General features: G+C 39.0%; 1 protein-coding gene across 1 annotated transcript in view; it reads left to right on the top strand.

The window, feature by feature from the left end:
• The first annotated feature begins 6,209 nt into the window (after positions 1–6,209).
• The window catches only part of PPARG (peroxisome proliferator activated receptor gamma), a 100,490-nt gene continuing 92,475 nt past the window's right edge, over positions 6,210–14,224 (top strand). The window contains exon 1 of the mRNA XM_068981633.1: positions 6,210–6,278. The gene's annotated coding sequence lies outside the window, so the exon portion shown is untranslated. The remainder of the gene's footprint in view (positions 6,279–14,224) is intronic.

The following is a 14,224-nucleotide window of genomic DNA, read 5'->3' as shown; positions in this document are numbered from 1 at the left end:
AGGTAAGAATACTGGGGTGGGTTGGGATTCCTCCTCCAGGGGCTCTTCCTGACTCAGGGCTCAAACCCACGTGTCCTGCGTTGCCAGGTTACTCTAACTCTGTTCTTACTCCCCACCCCACCCCTTTTTTTTAAAAAATATTCTGATGTTTTCCATATTCTGTCCCTTTTTTTCCTTCTTTTTCTGCTCTCTCATCTGATGGCCCTCTTCCTTTTCTCATTTCCCAGTTTCTAGTATCTCTCTTCTTGGTCCAGTCTCTTAAATACAGTATGGAAAAGGAATGTATTTTTAATCGACTAATCAAATAAGGACATAGGTATTTTTTTTTCTTTATTGCAGTGTGATTGACATAACTGACATAAATTGACATAAATTTAAAATGTACATTCTGGTGATCTGAAATACCTGTGCATTGTGGAAGACTTCCCTCTGTTTGTTAGTTAACATCCATCACCTCACAAATACCTCTCTCTCCTTTATTTATCTATTTTTTCCTTTTTGGAGAGAACATGTAAGCTCTATGCTCTTCGCAAATTTTGATTATATAATACAGTGTTGACAGCTATAGTCACCACGAGCACATTCAGGGTTTTTTACTCCGAATGTAACGTGAGCAACATGCTTATGTTGCTCTTTCAGATGTGAAATAAAATTGCTTATCCCTTATAAATGGATTTTGATTGATTTTTTAAAAAATTAGTGAATCGCTAATCCTCAGATTTGGAGAAGGGGATCAACAGATCTTAAGTCATAATTCCTAGTAAAGCACCATCTTTAGTTCCTCATTTTTCCACATGGTTCATGTATCAGCTATATCATGGGATCCTTTAGCACCATCTAATTTTTTAAATTACATCTTGATTTACACAGTTACACAAGAGCTGGAATATTTCTCTGTTTTGTTCATTGTTTATCCCCAGTGCCTAGAACACTGTTAACAAATGTCAGATGCTCAACAAATAATTGTTGCTTTTTTTTTTAAGTTTAGAAGTCTTGTGTTTTTTTTTTTTTAATATTTAGTTTTATTTATTGATTTGACTGTGGCGGGTCTTAGTTGTGGCTTGCAGGATCTTTGATGTTTGTTGGGGCGTGAAAGCTCTTGTTGCAGCATGTGGGATCTAGTTCCCTGACCAGGGATCAAACTCAGGCCCCCTGCGTTGGGAACACAGAGTCTTAGCCGGTGGACCACCAGGAAGTCCCTATTGCTTTTCACTTCAAATCTGCAGTTTCATTCTCCTTCCTAATCCTGAATAAGTATCATGACTTTTTGGAGTAATATTATTATTCACTGGGATAACAAAGATTGGTTTATACATGTAACCATAGGATTTCATGTTTAGGTAGTGCTTCCTTCCAGTTCAGTCTCCACTTCAGTCTGCTCCACAGTTTCAATCCTCAGCTAAACTGTCATTTACCCATCCTTCTAAAGGACTCTTCCTTAACTATCTCAGGCATCAAAAAAACAACCCAGCAATCGACAGTAATAGTCAATATTTACCGAGCCCTGATTCTATAGCAGGCTCTGTTTTAGGCACATTACATACATCGCCTCGTTTTAGTCTGCCAGCAACCTGTTAAAGGTATACACTCTTACCTCTGTTTTGCAGATGAAGAAACAAGCACAGAGAGGTAAAAATAACCTGCCAGGCGATAAAACTAAGATCTGAACTCAGGCAGCCTAAACCCAGGCACCTTGTCTTGCACACGCTAACAAGAGTCTAATTTCCCAGTATTTAACTTGCCGGAGAATGAGATAAGTACACCCCATACTACTAGCACCATTCCACACCTAACAATTCCATCCACAGAAGTGTACCTGTATTCAGAGGTACTCAAGGATTAGAGCCAAGCTTTTCAGTTGTTTTGGTTCCCTGCCAATTGGTTTACGTGTTAGAAGGAAGCAACCTGAAAGGACTTATAATTGTTACTTGGGACAAAGTAAAGTAGATCACCAAATCTTGATATTCAGTAACTCCACTGTCACTGAAAACCAACCCCTCTTAGGAGATTTCTTTATTTCCATTCTTCCCTTTCTCTTAAATTCCTCTTCATTCAAATAAAGTCACTTGATTTTGTCACCTCAGGCTATAGACATCAATTTAATAGCCAGTTTTGAATGGGAATGTTATGAAAATCTAGGGAAGGGTATGATTGGCTCATCTTGACTCTGGCTTCTCATGGAATCAGTCAGCAATTTGGGGGCGGAGAGGTCAGTGGCAGACCAGGTATTTAACTCAATGGGATAGAAATTAGTCATTTGGGAGCATTCATACACTTTCGCCTTCCCTCAGTGCACCAAAGAGACTTTTCATTTGAGAGCATCTTGGAGAAGGAAATGGCAACCCACTCCAGTATTCTTGCCTGGGAAATCCCACGGACAGAGGAGCCTGGTGGGCTGCAGTCCATGGGGCCCCAAAGAGTCGGACACGACTGAGCGACTTCACTTTCCTTCTTTTTCTTTTCTTTCCCCTGTCCCTTAGAATAGTTGATTTTACTAGGTCAGTTCCTACATTTTTGTCAGGTATTGGAGAATGAGTAGAAAGGGGCTGGACATGAAAAGTTGGAGGAGATTTAAAGTTGCCACAGTTCTAAAGAGCTCGGACAGAGAGGAAAGTGAGATTGTGACATTACTGGGCTGGGGATGGAGGACATGTTGAGTTAGGAGGACTTGTGCTGAAGGAGATGCTTTGGAAAGCATAGGACATGAAAAAGTCAAAGGAAAGGGAGGTGAGAGGGTCTTCTGTAGTTTTGAGTTGAGCCTCCTTGAACGTCTGGTGACCCAGACGGTAAAGAATCTGCCTGCAGTGCAGGAGACCCGGGTTCAGTCCCTGGGTTGAGAGGATCCCCTGGAGAATGGAACAGCACCTGCTCCAGTATTCTGGCCTGGAGAATTCCATGGACAGAGGAGCCTGGCGGGCTATAGTGCATGGGGTTGCAAAGAGTCAGACGTGACTTAGCGACTTTCACTTAACGGCGCACCGTTGCGCAAATAGAATGAAAACCAAGAAAAGCCTAATGGATTTATTAAGAAGGAGCCCACTTGTCACTTTTGCTTGAGTTTCAGTAGAAAGGTGGGTGGTGAAAGCCACACTGAAGTGGGTTGAGTGAAATAATAGAAAGTGAGAAAAATGTTCAAATACATTTGAAAACTAGTGAGCTAAATAGCTAAGCAGATTGTTATTGTTGATACTGTTGGGTTTTTTTCTGATTGCGGAGCTTACAGAACATATGCAATGTTAATGTACTTTATTAATCTCCAAAGATGAACAATATGTGCAGATTCATTTTGTGGTGGAAGCTTTTCCACTGGAAAATCTTGAGGAATCTAGTTATCTATAGAACGCATATTTGGGGAGATGCTACTGTAATCTTTCACAAATAAGATGATGTTGGCTGTAACTTTGAGATTAATACTCTTGTTTTTAAAGTTTCTTAGATCTCTAAGGAAATATTTTCAAGAATGAATGTTGAATTTTACCGGGTATTTTTCTGGTGGTTTTTGAGATAGTCATGTGGTTCCAGTGCTGGAACACATTATTCTAATAGGTTTTCCAATATCAAATCTTCTTTGTCCTTCTGAGATAAATTCAATTTTATTATGGTGTTTTATTCTTTTACTGTACTATTGGCATTTGTTCATTAGCATTTTCTTTGTACATTAGTGTCAATAAGTGAAGTTGGTATTTTTGTTCTTGTTAGGTGTTGAAAATTAATTTGGTCACTCTTTTTCTTTCTACTCAGAAACAATTTTTGTAGCAAAAAGCATTTCTGCCTTGAACACTTGAAAAAAAATTATCTATAAAATTTTCAAGGCCCAGAGCTTCTTGGGGAAGTAATTCTTTGATAAGTTTTCAGTTGTTTCCATTTTTAATTATTTTTCCTGTTTCTTAAGTCAACCTTTACCATTTTTACCATTTCAGAGAGCGTAGAGTAAGTTGCAATATCATCTACTTAGATTCTGGTAGAAAGCTTGTCTCGGATAATAGAAAGGTGGATGCGTAGATGTGAACAGACCCTGTCTAGTGTGGGTTGTGTTGAAGTGGGAGGGGCTCGTCTGCTCTCTTCACAGCCTCATTCTCTGGCTTACGTCGACGAGGAGAGAGATTTATGAATGAATGACTCTACACCAGTCTGCATTTAATTGATCAGACGGGGAGCACGAAAGAACTATAACCCTTGGTACCTCCTGCCCCCAGAACAGATCTAGTTTCTGCCCGATTATTACATTTTATGTCTGGAAACTACACCTTCTATGGCACAGTGCAGTTCTAAATGGATACAGAGAGCGGATTACTGAGTTTACCAAAGAGAAGGGGCTTGAGAAAAAGTTAGAGAGACTTCCTGAAAGTCACAGAAACTGGCCCAGTTTTCTGTCTGGTCCAACTCTTAGGGCCGCAAGGTAGGAATACGTAGCAGTTTCCAGAGAGCTTAACTTTTTCCTGTCAATTTTTTTTTTTAATGAATTCATATGTATTTCAGGTGAGTGTCAAAAAAAGCTAATATGATTTACTCTTAGCCTGGCGTCAACATTCTTTACTTTTTCAGATAGAGATTTTATTCAAATTTTTCTTTATCAATATTTCTTTCCTTGTGTTTTCACATATTTAAACCCTTTTTAGTTGACTTAAGGGTGAAAAAAGTCAAAGTGGTAATCCATTGTAGATAAGCTGTTTCTCACGTATTGATGTGGGGACTCCTTTCATTTTTCACTAACAGATGAGAGAGTGTTTCACATGCAGAACATTGCTACAATACAGATCAACAGTCAGAAAGCAAAGCGTGACGGTCTAAAACTCAGGCAAGTTAGCTCTGTCTGTGCCCCATGCTGAACACAAAATAGTTACCTTAACTGTTGATACTGAGTTCACAGTAGGAAGTTTTCAATTTCCAAACAGAAGTACTAACCAATGCTGGGGAAACAAACAAATAGTCAAACAAAATACGTGGGCTGCAGTTTACATTCCTTTCATGCAGAAATAACAAAATGAGAAAACATTTTATGTTCATGATCCACTACGTTTATGCCTTTGATACAGTTCGTGAGGTTCTCACCGCAAGTATACAGGGGTGGTTTGCTATTCCCTCCCCTGAGAAAGATTGAGGGCCTCTGAGGATGAGACAACTGGAAGGCATCACCGATGCAGTGAACATGAACTTGGGCAGACTTGGGGAGATGGTGAGGCCCAGGGAGGACTGGCGTTCTGCAGTCTATGGGGCCGCAAGGAGCCATGACTGGGCCACTGAACAACAGCAACACATTCATGCCATTCACTGGGTGTAACAGATTAGTTTTTGCAAATTCCAGATGGAAGGGTGCAGAATTTTTTAAAAAAGGAAGGAAAAATGAGAATTTGGGGGAGGTTAGACTGGGCAGAATGTTGGGTCTGGCTGTGAAGGCCCTGATGATAAGGCTTTGCCACTGGGTGCTATTTTGTCTTTATGGAACACACAGCTATTCTCGGATCCCTGTGTCCTTTGTAAGAGCCAAGGATACACATTCTTAGACCTTTGGCATGATTACTCAATATCTGCTCTCTGCGTCTTCCTTTTATAAATCTGTTCCACTGGGAAGGGAGTTTGGGGGAGAATGGATGCATGTATGTATAACGCCAAATCCCTTTACTGTCCACCTGAAACTGTCCCAAAATTACTAATTGGCTATACTCACAAATAAAATAAAAAGTTAAAAAAAAATTTTTTTAAAGGCTCCACATGAAATGTGTGACATCTCTTGTCTCTAAATGGCTGTTACACTTTTACTTTAGGTTAGCAGGCATGTGCCCTCTAGAACAAGCTTGTATGTTCATAAATGTCATCTTTGCTGTATATAACTTTTATCAGTCACCTATCTTTTGAGGTTAGTAATCCTTTTCAGATCTAGTTTTTCTTAAGTCTGCTCAGCAACATAGGTGCGATTATTAATTCTGCATAAAAGATGGGTGAGACAAAGGACCTTGACTCATGATCAGTGACAGACTTGCCTTTTCAGGAAGATTCTCCATGATTTATGAGTCAGTCTGTTGTTTGCTTCTAGAGAACACAAAGCATTTTAAGCTCAGGGAAAGCAAACATTCAGGATGAAATCCAACAGAGGAAATCCATGTATTTCTGCTTATCCATTTTGACAGCTGAGGTTGTCTAAGAATTTTGAATATGTGTGTATATTAAAAATCTTCTTTCTTTTCAGTTGTTCAGGTTTGAAAGAAGCCACAACATACAACTCTAAGCCACAGACATACAAGAGGGACGTTTCCTTAAACAAGTGTCACTCCTGAACGGTAGGTAAACTCAGAACTTATTGTACTAAATTTGTATTTAAATGAATCTTAAAAAAAAAAAATACTGCGAATGCTTCATAGTATTTTCTTGCAAAATTTCTTAGAGAGCTTTTATTTTGACTATCAGAATACTTTCTACTGTATAATCTACCAGTCAGTGAACAGAGGCCACAGTAACTTACTTGTCTAAGACAAAACAAAGATAGGAAAGTGACCTAGAAGTTGAGAAAATAACTCAGATCCTTAGAAAATAAGTCTCAAGTACATTATGTTAGCTTCCTGTGTTAGTAGTTAAATTGAGAGAAAAATAAAAATATCTTGCGTGATTCCCTGTAAGTCTTGCTGCCATGATGCCAGGTTACAGAGGAGAGAGTAGCTTAATTTATCCAATGCTCGGGTATATATATTCTATCTGGGGTATTAAAATCCAGTGCTACAGTTATTTATTTTATTATTCAAATAATTCCAACTCCCAGTGACTAAGGCTGGAATAATTTGAACAATAACATTTTTAAGAACTACAGCTTTGGATTACGACCCCCATATATATACAGTCATACAAAGGGCTTCTCTGGTGGCTGAGATGGTGAAGAATCCAGCTGCCAATGCAGGAGACACAAGTTTGATCCCTGGATCGGGAAGATTCACCTGGAGGAGGAAATGGCAACCCACTCCAGTATTCTTGCTGGGAGAATCCTGTGGACAGAGAAGCCTGGTGGGCTACAGTCTGTGGGGTTGCAAAGAGTCAGACACGACTGAATGAGTAAGGCGCAAAACAAAATAAATGAATAACTGAATGATTAAGTAAATGGAAGGAGAAGTACTTTTCCATACAGAAAAAGTTTAAATTAGTAAACGTGAAAGGAATGAGGGAGACGGAAGTTTGCCTTCGGAGAACCCCAGCAGCAGTGACTGCTCCCGACAGGGCCACTGACCAGTACTCAGAAGATGAGTGTCAGGAGGAGCAGAATATGGACACAGAACCTCAAAGTATCTCCCTCCAAATATTTATTAATTACAAAGAGAAAAGTAGTTACTTGATGGGGGAGAATCCTGGGAGAGCCCACTTTAACCAAGTAATCCAGGTCAGTAGGTTTATATCCACAGTAATAAGACATGGAAAAGCGCCCATCAGGTCCTCAGAATTCTTCCCCCACATTCATAACGGTAGTTGAACCTGAGACAGTGTTGGGCAAATCTAAACAGACATCCCACGGAGAACCTCACCAGCATCCTTCAACAGTGTCCAGGGCGTGAAAGACAAGGAAAGACTGAGGCACTGTGCGCTCAACTGCACTTCACTGTCTGTTAAGTATACCTCCGTAAAACCACTCAAGAAAAAGAAGAAAAAAGAGTGAGAAACTGGAGGAAATAAGGAGAAATAGCTACAGAACACAGTGTGGGATCCTGGATTGGGCCCTGCAACTGAGAAAGGGCGTGAGTGGAAAAACTGGTGAAATCCGAATAAAGCTGTTTACATTCTCGTGCCAACTCATTTATTAGTTCTCCTCGTCGGGCTGTGGTTGTAAAACGTTCACAGTAGGAAGCCCAGCACAAGTGACAGGGAAACTGTATCTTTGCAATTTTCGGTCAACAAGATGAGACGTTCTTTCGAAGTTACATTGGAGTCCCTCAGTAACCATTCTCATTAGAGTCTCACTGGTTTTCAGAGGGAGTTTCTGTTTGTTTGCCAACTTTAGAACCCTCTTCTCATCAAGGAGTCCACCTTGAGCTCCTTCTTAACCTTGTGCATGCACAGAACTTCCTTGGGCTCCGCAGCCTTCCTCGCCACATAGTTCTTCAGCTCCACAGGCTTCCTCCTCACATGGTTCTCCAACCAGTTACTTCCAGCCCCTAGAAAACCTGTGAGTCGGGGGAAACACCCACAAGGCTCTGCGTCCTCAGAAACCACCTCTTAGCGAAAATTTTAGCTGGCGATGGTCAGGGTGTGACTTCAGTGTGCAAACTAAGTCTATGTCTCATTAATGATCTCTTGGTCCACCGTTCTTGATGCAAGGCACCATTTGCCCGTAGAATTAGGAGCCCTATGTTTGAATGGTGAAGATAAGAGAAGATCGTGCTGTTTTTTCAGGTAAAATGTCTAGGAGTTCTGTGAATACAAGGAATAATAAGGGAACTTTGATTCTTAAAGGAAGTCGATAGCTGTATTGTTTGCTTTGAAAATCAGTTTAACTGAAAAACAAAACAAAACAATAAAACACCAAAAAAACCAAAGCCAATTTAAAATCAAAAGACTAAACTCTTGAAAGACCAAGGAAGGGGCAGACATGTACTCTGGCTTCTGAAAATGAGCATTTGGGCACGAAAAACCAAATAGTAAGTGTTAGTTCTTCCCTGAAGGGTTTTTTGTCATCAGTTCTCTTGTGTGTTCAACCAGTTTGGTAAACTACGCGAGTTCAGAAACTTTAAGTGAAACGAGAAGAAACCGAAGTGTCATCTAGAGCAGTCAGTTCGTAGCGATGGCAAGCATGCTGGTGCCCAGGAGCTGGGAGGGATGGGAATGGGAGTTCAGTGTTTAACGGGAACTCAGTTTCAGTCTGGGCAGATGAAGAAGTTTGGGATGGTAGTGATGGGTGCATAGCAGCGTGAATGCTCTTAGTGCCACAGAGCTGTACCTTTTTAAATGGTTAAAATGGTACATTTTTATGTAAGTGTATGTTTTACCAGCACTTTAAAAAGTGAAAAAATAAGTGGGAGTCGTTAGCAGTTCCACTCCCCTTCTTTCTAGGGTGCCCAGCTTTGAGCAGAATCTCTGCCTGGGGGTGTTTCTCCTTCTGAGGAATCTTCTTTAAACATCTAGAGATGATTTCCTGGACATCACTTACCAACCAGAAGGTTAAATGGCCCCGTATCCTAAGTGGTGCAAGTAGAAAGGAACCTGGCACACAGGAAACAGGAGCGCTGGGTAGTTAGGAGAGTTGCTTTTGGGTTAATTTATAACTAAGACAAATGAATCTATAAAAAGAAGAAAAGCCCCATAAGAATTATGTTAACTGATGGTAAGGGAGAAAAAAGGGTTTAGATAAAAGATATCTGAACTCGTTTGGTCCCAGTGATTTTATGGCTAAGGAATTCAATTAGAGGTGTACCGGCCAGAGCAAATCGCAGTCCTGTAAATTACTAATAGGACCCCACGATCTTTATCGTCTTCTGTATGTGTTCACATGCAGGGTTCGGGCCTGCCCTCTGTAAATACACTTTCTGCTCAGCTATGCTGCTAGGTATGCACTCAGAGCTGCAGGGCTGGCACCCAGATAGGGTTCCGAAACCTTCAAGGTGGGGAGGTGGTATGAACAGAAATACGATTAGGAACTAGGACAGATAAAGTGACTTTGGCTGTTGAATTTGGGCCATTGGGTTTGTCTCATTTCACATTGAATTCTTTCAAGATGTTTTTGTTACTGAGAAGCTGTGAAATATTGTTTATAAGAAAAGGACCACCGGTAATCACACTATACTAAACTAAGAAACTGCTGTTCTAACTTCTGCTTCATTTCTTGCAGTTCTAGCTGACCTATGTATGTTTTTAAATCACTAACAGTTATGGTTTATGTAGTATTTCTGCTTCTTTCCCTATTAGATTACGTATCTTTCTCCCTGTTTACCTGGCTTTCAGATGTCATAATGACAACACGGTAGTTCATCTTAGTGATATCACAGAATTTAGTAAGCCAGGTTTTAGGTGGCTTAAAATTTTCTAATTGTTATACAGTTACTGTTTAGTCTTATTCAGTTACATACAGTGAATATCTTCATGCACATACGTCACTTTTCAAAAAAGTCATTTTCTTCAGATTGATTGCTTTAAGACGAGTTCTGTGTTTAAGGTTTTGAGCAAATGTATTTACTCTTGCATTATTTGTTTTTATGACATTTCACATTGCTCTGTGAATATATTAGCAGCAAATTGAGCAAAGGCATATTTCCAGAGTGTGTGTTTAAATGATTTCTGTTCATTTGAATCTGTTATCATTTAGCTCTGGGGGTGTGTGTGTGTGTGTGTGTGCGCGCGTGCGTGTGTGTGTATGACAGAAGAATGAGGGTGGAGAGTGAAGAGTTTCACTGGTTGTTTAGATATTAGAATAATATGGGCTTTGGGGTAGTTTCAGGGTTGTGTCAGGAGGTGTTGGTTTTGTTCTGGGTTAGGAAAAACCAACTTGGTTGCAGTGAAGTTGTAGATTATTTCCTGGGGCCATGCCAAATTTAAATCAGATGTAAAGTCTGTGCTGTAGGTCCCTGTGGCCTTTAAGTCTGCATGTTGCTAGTTGTTACAAAGGAATGATGGCTTTTGAAAATGCAGGTTTAACTAAGTAGCGCTTCCAGAGAGATGGATACAAACGCTTTTTTAAGGATTTATTTCAATCAGATATTTTAAATTGGTAGTTTGAATATTTGAAGGGAATAGTAATTTTAGGATAAAGATATAATGATAGGAGAAAATTTTAAGATACAAAATTATATGTTTAAAATGTATTACAATGAGTAGAAAAAGGATATTGGTGATTGTCTTTCCTTTTTATTCTAAACTCTCATTTGGGGGTTAAGTGTAATAGTTAATGATGTGAAATAGAGATTACAGCTTTTTAACTATAATGCAGTGTAATATACATTTTGCTATCAAATAAGCAACATAATAACAACACTAAAGATCATGTAAAGAAAAAGATTATCTATAATCAACATCTTTATTGAAACTAATTTCTACAAGTTGCTTTCCTGTTCTTAATAAATATACACACATTTATGTATGTTTATATAGAATTTGAGAAAGAAAATACACTATCCCTGATCCTCGATGTCTGTGAAATTAGGAAATTATGATAAATGATTTCTAAGTTATCTTTTCATTCAAAAACAGTATTTTAAAACCTAACTGTGCCTAAACTCTGTAACATCTTCTGGAAAAACATATAAATTGATCACAATGAGTACTATCTTTACCTAAAAAATGTGAGTCACTGCTATGAAATGTAGAGGATTAACTGCAAACAATTAAGCCTGAAAGAAAAACTTTTGTAATGTTTATTAAACTGAAGAATTCGTGGTAGGGTGAGGGGTTTGACTATTTGAGACTCTTGAGTAATAATTTCAATAAAGCAATGTTTGGCCTCAAGTAGTAATTTTAATAAAACTTACTGTACAAAGGTCTGATAAGAGAGGATACAAAAAATTACTTTTGGCGATGACTTGATTTTCATTTACAACTGTGCTTTCATTCTTGTAAGAGAAAAAAAGTTTTTAATCTTTTTATAATCTCATAATTTTAATGCTTTCATGAACTAACAGTGTGTAAAATACTGATTTTTGGCACCTAGTTAGACCAGTTAGGAAAAATGTACGCGTCTTCCTAATGTCTCCTTCCAGGATTTCGTTTGCCTTTTTAAAAATGCCAGTAATGAGCTGTGCTGTCCTAGCTGTAGCTTGCTTGATTCTTTGGCTACTCCCAATAACGTGCATAAATTCTGCCATATAGAATCAACTTAACATGGTAAGAGCCTCACCACTGGAGGCCATTGCTATTCCGTGGACCATAAAGTGAAGCAACTGTGCTCTCTCTGTATTATTCTACTTGTTTTGATTTTTCTTTCTTTGCACTTATGAACTCCTTGTCCTTCAGTCCAGATCTTGTGATCTGAAATCATTTAAATTATTAAAAGTTTGATATTTTTAACCTTTTATACTCTCGGTAGACAGGACATAGGAAATTTAGTGACGTAAGCACCTTTAATAATCTTTAAAAGTCATAAGACTTGGTAGCTGGGACAAGAAACAATTAGGCATAAATTTCAGGGAAATACCAAAATGGCATGACTTGTGTTCTTTTGTTAGCAAGCCAGTTGGCTTTCCTTTCAAACCCAAGGAATGAGTCGTGTGGCCACCTTTTATGATTTCAGTTTCATCTGCATCACAGAAATATATGTTTCCCTAAGTTTACTCACTATAATTTGTGATTGCTATTTTTCTTATCTGCGAAGGAAGTACAACAGTTCCCACTGGGGAAATACCATGTTAAGTTGATCCTAAAATAAGAAATCTAAGGGAAAGGTCACATCCTAATAACTTGTACAAATCTAAATTCCCATGGAGCTTTAAAATTATTTTGTAGCAATAGAGTATTAACAATGTGTTGTTGAACTTCTTCCAGATAGCGTCATAAAATTGAGAACACTTTTGTGTACAGAAATAACCACTGATATATCAGTACAATTGACAAGACCTAATTTTTTTTCTCTTTTTTTTAGCAATCCATTTTGAGCATCCAGAGAAATCTAGCATGAATCATAAACCACAAGATGCTTTTGGTTGCTTTCACTGAAAATATAAGGCATATTACTTAGGAAGTAGTATAATAATTACATACAGAGAAAGGGGTTTTTCCTATAACTATAGAGATGTTTAATACTCCACTTTTTACCAGCCTTGACCCCCCCAGTCATACTTTGGAAAAACCCTGAGTATGTAATTCTGGACAGAATTCCTGCTTCCAGGAATGCCTGAAAGTTGACACCTGAACATCAGGGTCACCTAGGCCGCAGTCTCTCCTTTTCTATTAGTTGGCAATCTGTTAAAATCTCTGGGCCTCAGTTTCCTTATCTGTTAGGATATTGATTATGAGGATGAAGTAAGATCAAATAAATACAGGGCTTAGACAAATTTTTTACAGATCATATACTTTAGGATGTTACTATCGTCACTGTCTTTAGTTTTCATCTTTTCCACGTGAGGAAATTTAGTGCTTATCCGTGTGACAGAGCATATGTTCAAAGAATGTCTACAGCTACTCAGTATCTTTGTAATAGCTCTGTTCAGGAATGGCGTTAGGGTCCTTCCTTGTATTAATTCATTAATGAACATTGGTTTTGTGCACCTATATGAAAAGGGTGAAAAGGAATAGACCTAGACCCTACTGCACATTCCGCGGGATAAGTGCTTGCTGGGGAGCGGTCCCACAAAGTAGACTCACTTCCTGCAAGTTCACATCCTTTTAAGAAGAACCGACTGGGATGCGTGGTGGCTGGAATGCGATGAAGTGACTTGACGTACACCCTGAGTGATGAGTGGAAGTTACAATGTTCCCAACTCCAGTATATGGAGGTCGCTGTCCTCATCCTTTCATCCATCAGACTTTGCAGTAACAGTAATAGCAACAGCAAGTAAGAGTCTTAGGAGAATAAATTCTCTGTGCACTTCTGCTCCCCGACATGGCAAAGGGAAAAAAATCTTTATGTGTGAACTACTGATGGCTGTTACTATAAATTTGTTTTTCCAACTTTTTAATTTCCATGGATGTTTTCTTAGTTCAGGTTTTCCTAATTCCTCACCTGAGTTATTGCATATTGTCTCTCCAACTCAATCCACCATTTCCATTTCATCTTTCAAGTAGACAGATTTTCTTCTCAAACATATGTGTGCATTTCACCCTGCTTCCTGGGAGCGTTATGGACTTCATGGCCAAGCTCAGCCTACACGCTGTCTTGTGGCTTCCATGTTAGGGCATGGCCACACCAGATGGCTCTATTAGTGTTCCTCTCATAGCATCGGTTCATGCCTAGAATGTACCAAGTATCAGATGATTGCAGATTTTGTAGTTTCACCAAGGGAGCTTCTTGGGGATAAAGACTGTCTTCTGGGTGTCCCTAGTACTTAACACAGTTCCTAGCAAGGATTATGCAAGTGCTACAATTATAATGTAATTAAAATTAAATGATTCAGATATACTTTTATTCCTGCTAATTAAGGATAGTACTATTAGCATTCTTGCCTAAATATTGCTTTTAAATCTACCAACAAGAGATAGGAAGTGTGATATCAGCCAGCTACTTTTTGACCTGTATAATTCAGAGATGAGGAATACTCAGTTCACAGACTTGTTGTGACCTTTTAGTCCTCTCTAGTATTTGAAGCAGGGCTGCTCGGTCAGGTAA

The sequence above is a fragment of the Capricornis sumatraensis genome, chromosome 10 (assembly GCF_032405125.1).
Source record: "Capricornis sumatraensis isolate serow.1 chromosome 10, serow.2, whole genome shotgun sequence".
Taxonomy (NCBI): Eukaryota; Metazoa; Chordata; class Mammalia; order Artiodactyla; family Bovidae; genus Capricornis; species Capricornis sumatraensis.
The sequence above is the reverse complement of the archived record's forward strand: the minus strand, read 5'-3'. Positions and strand labels throughout refer to the sequence as shown.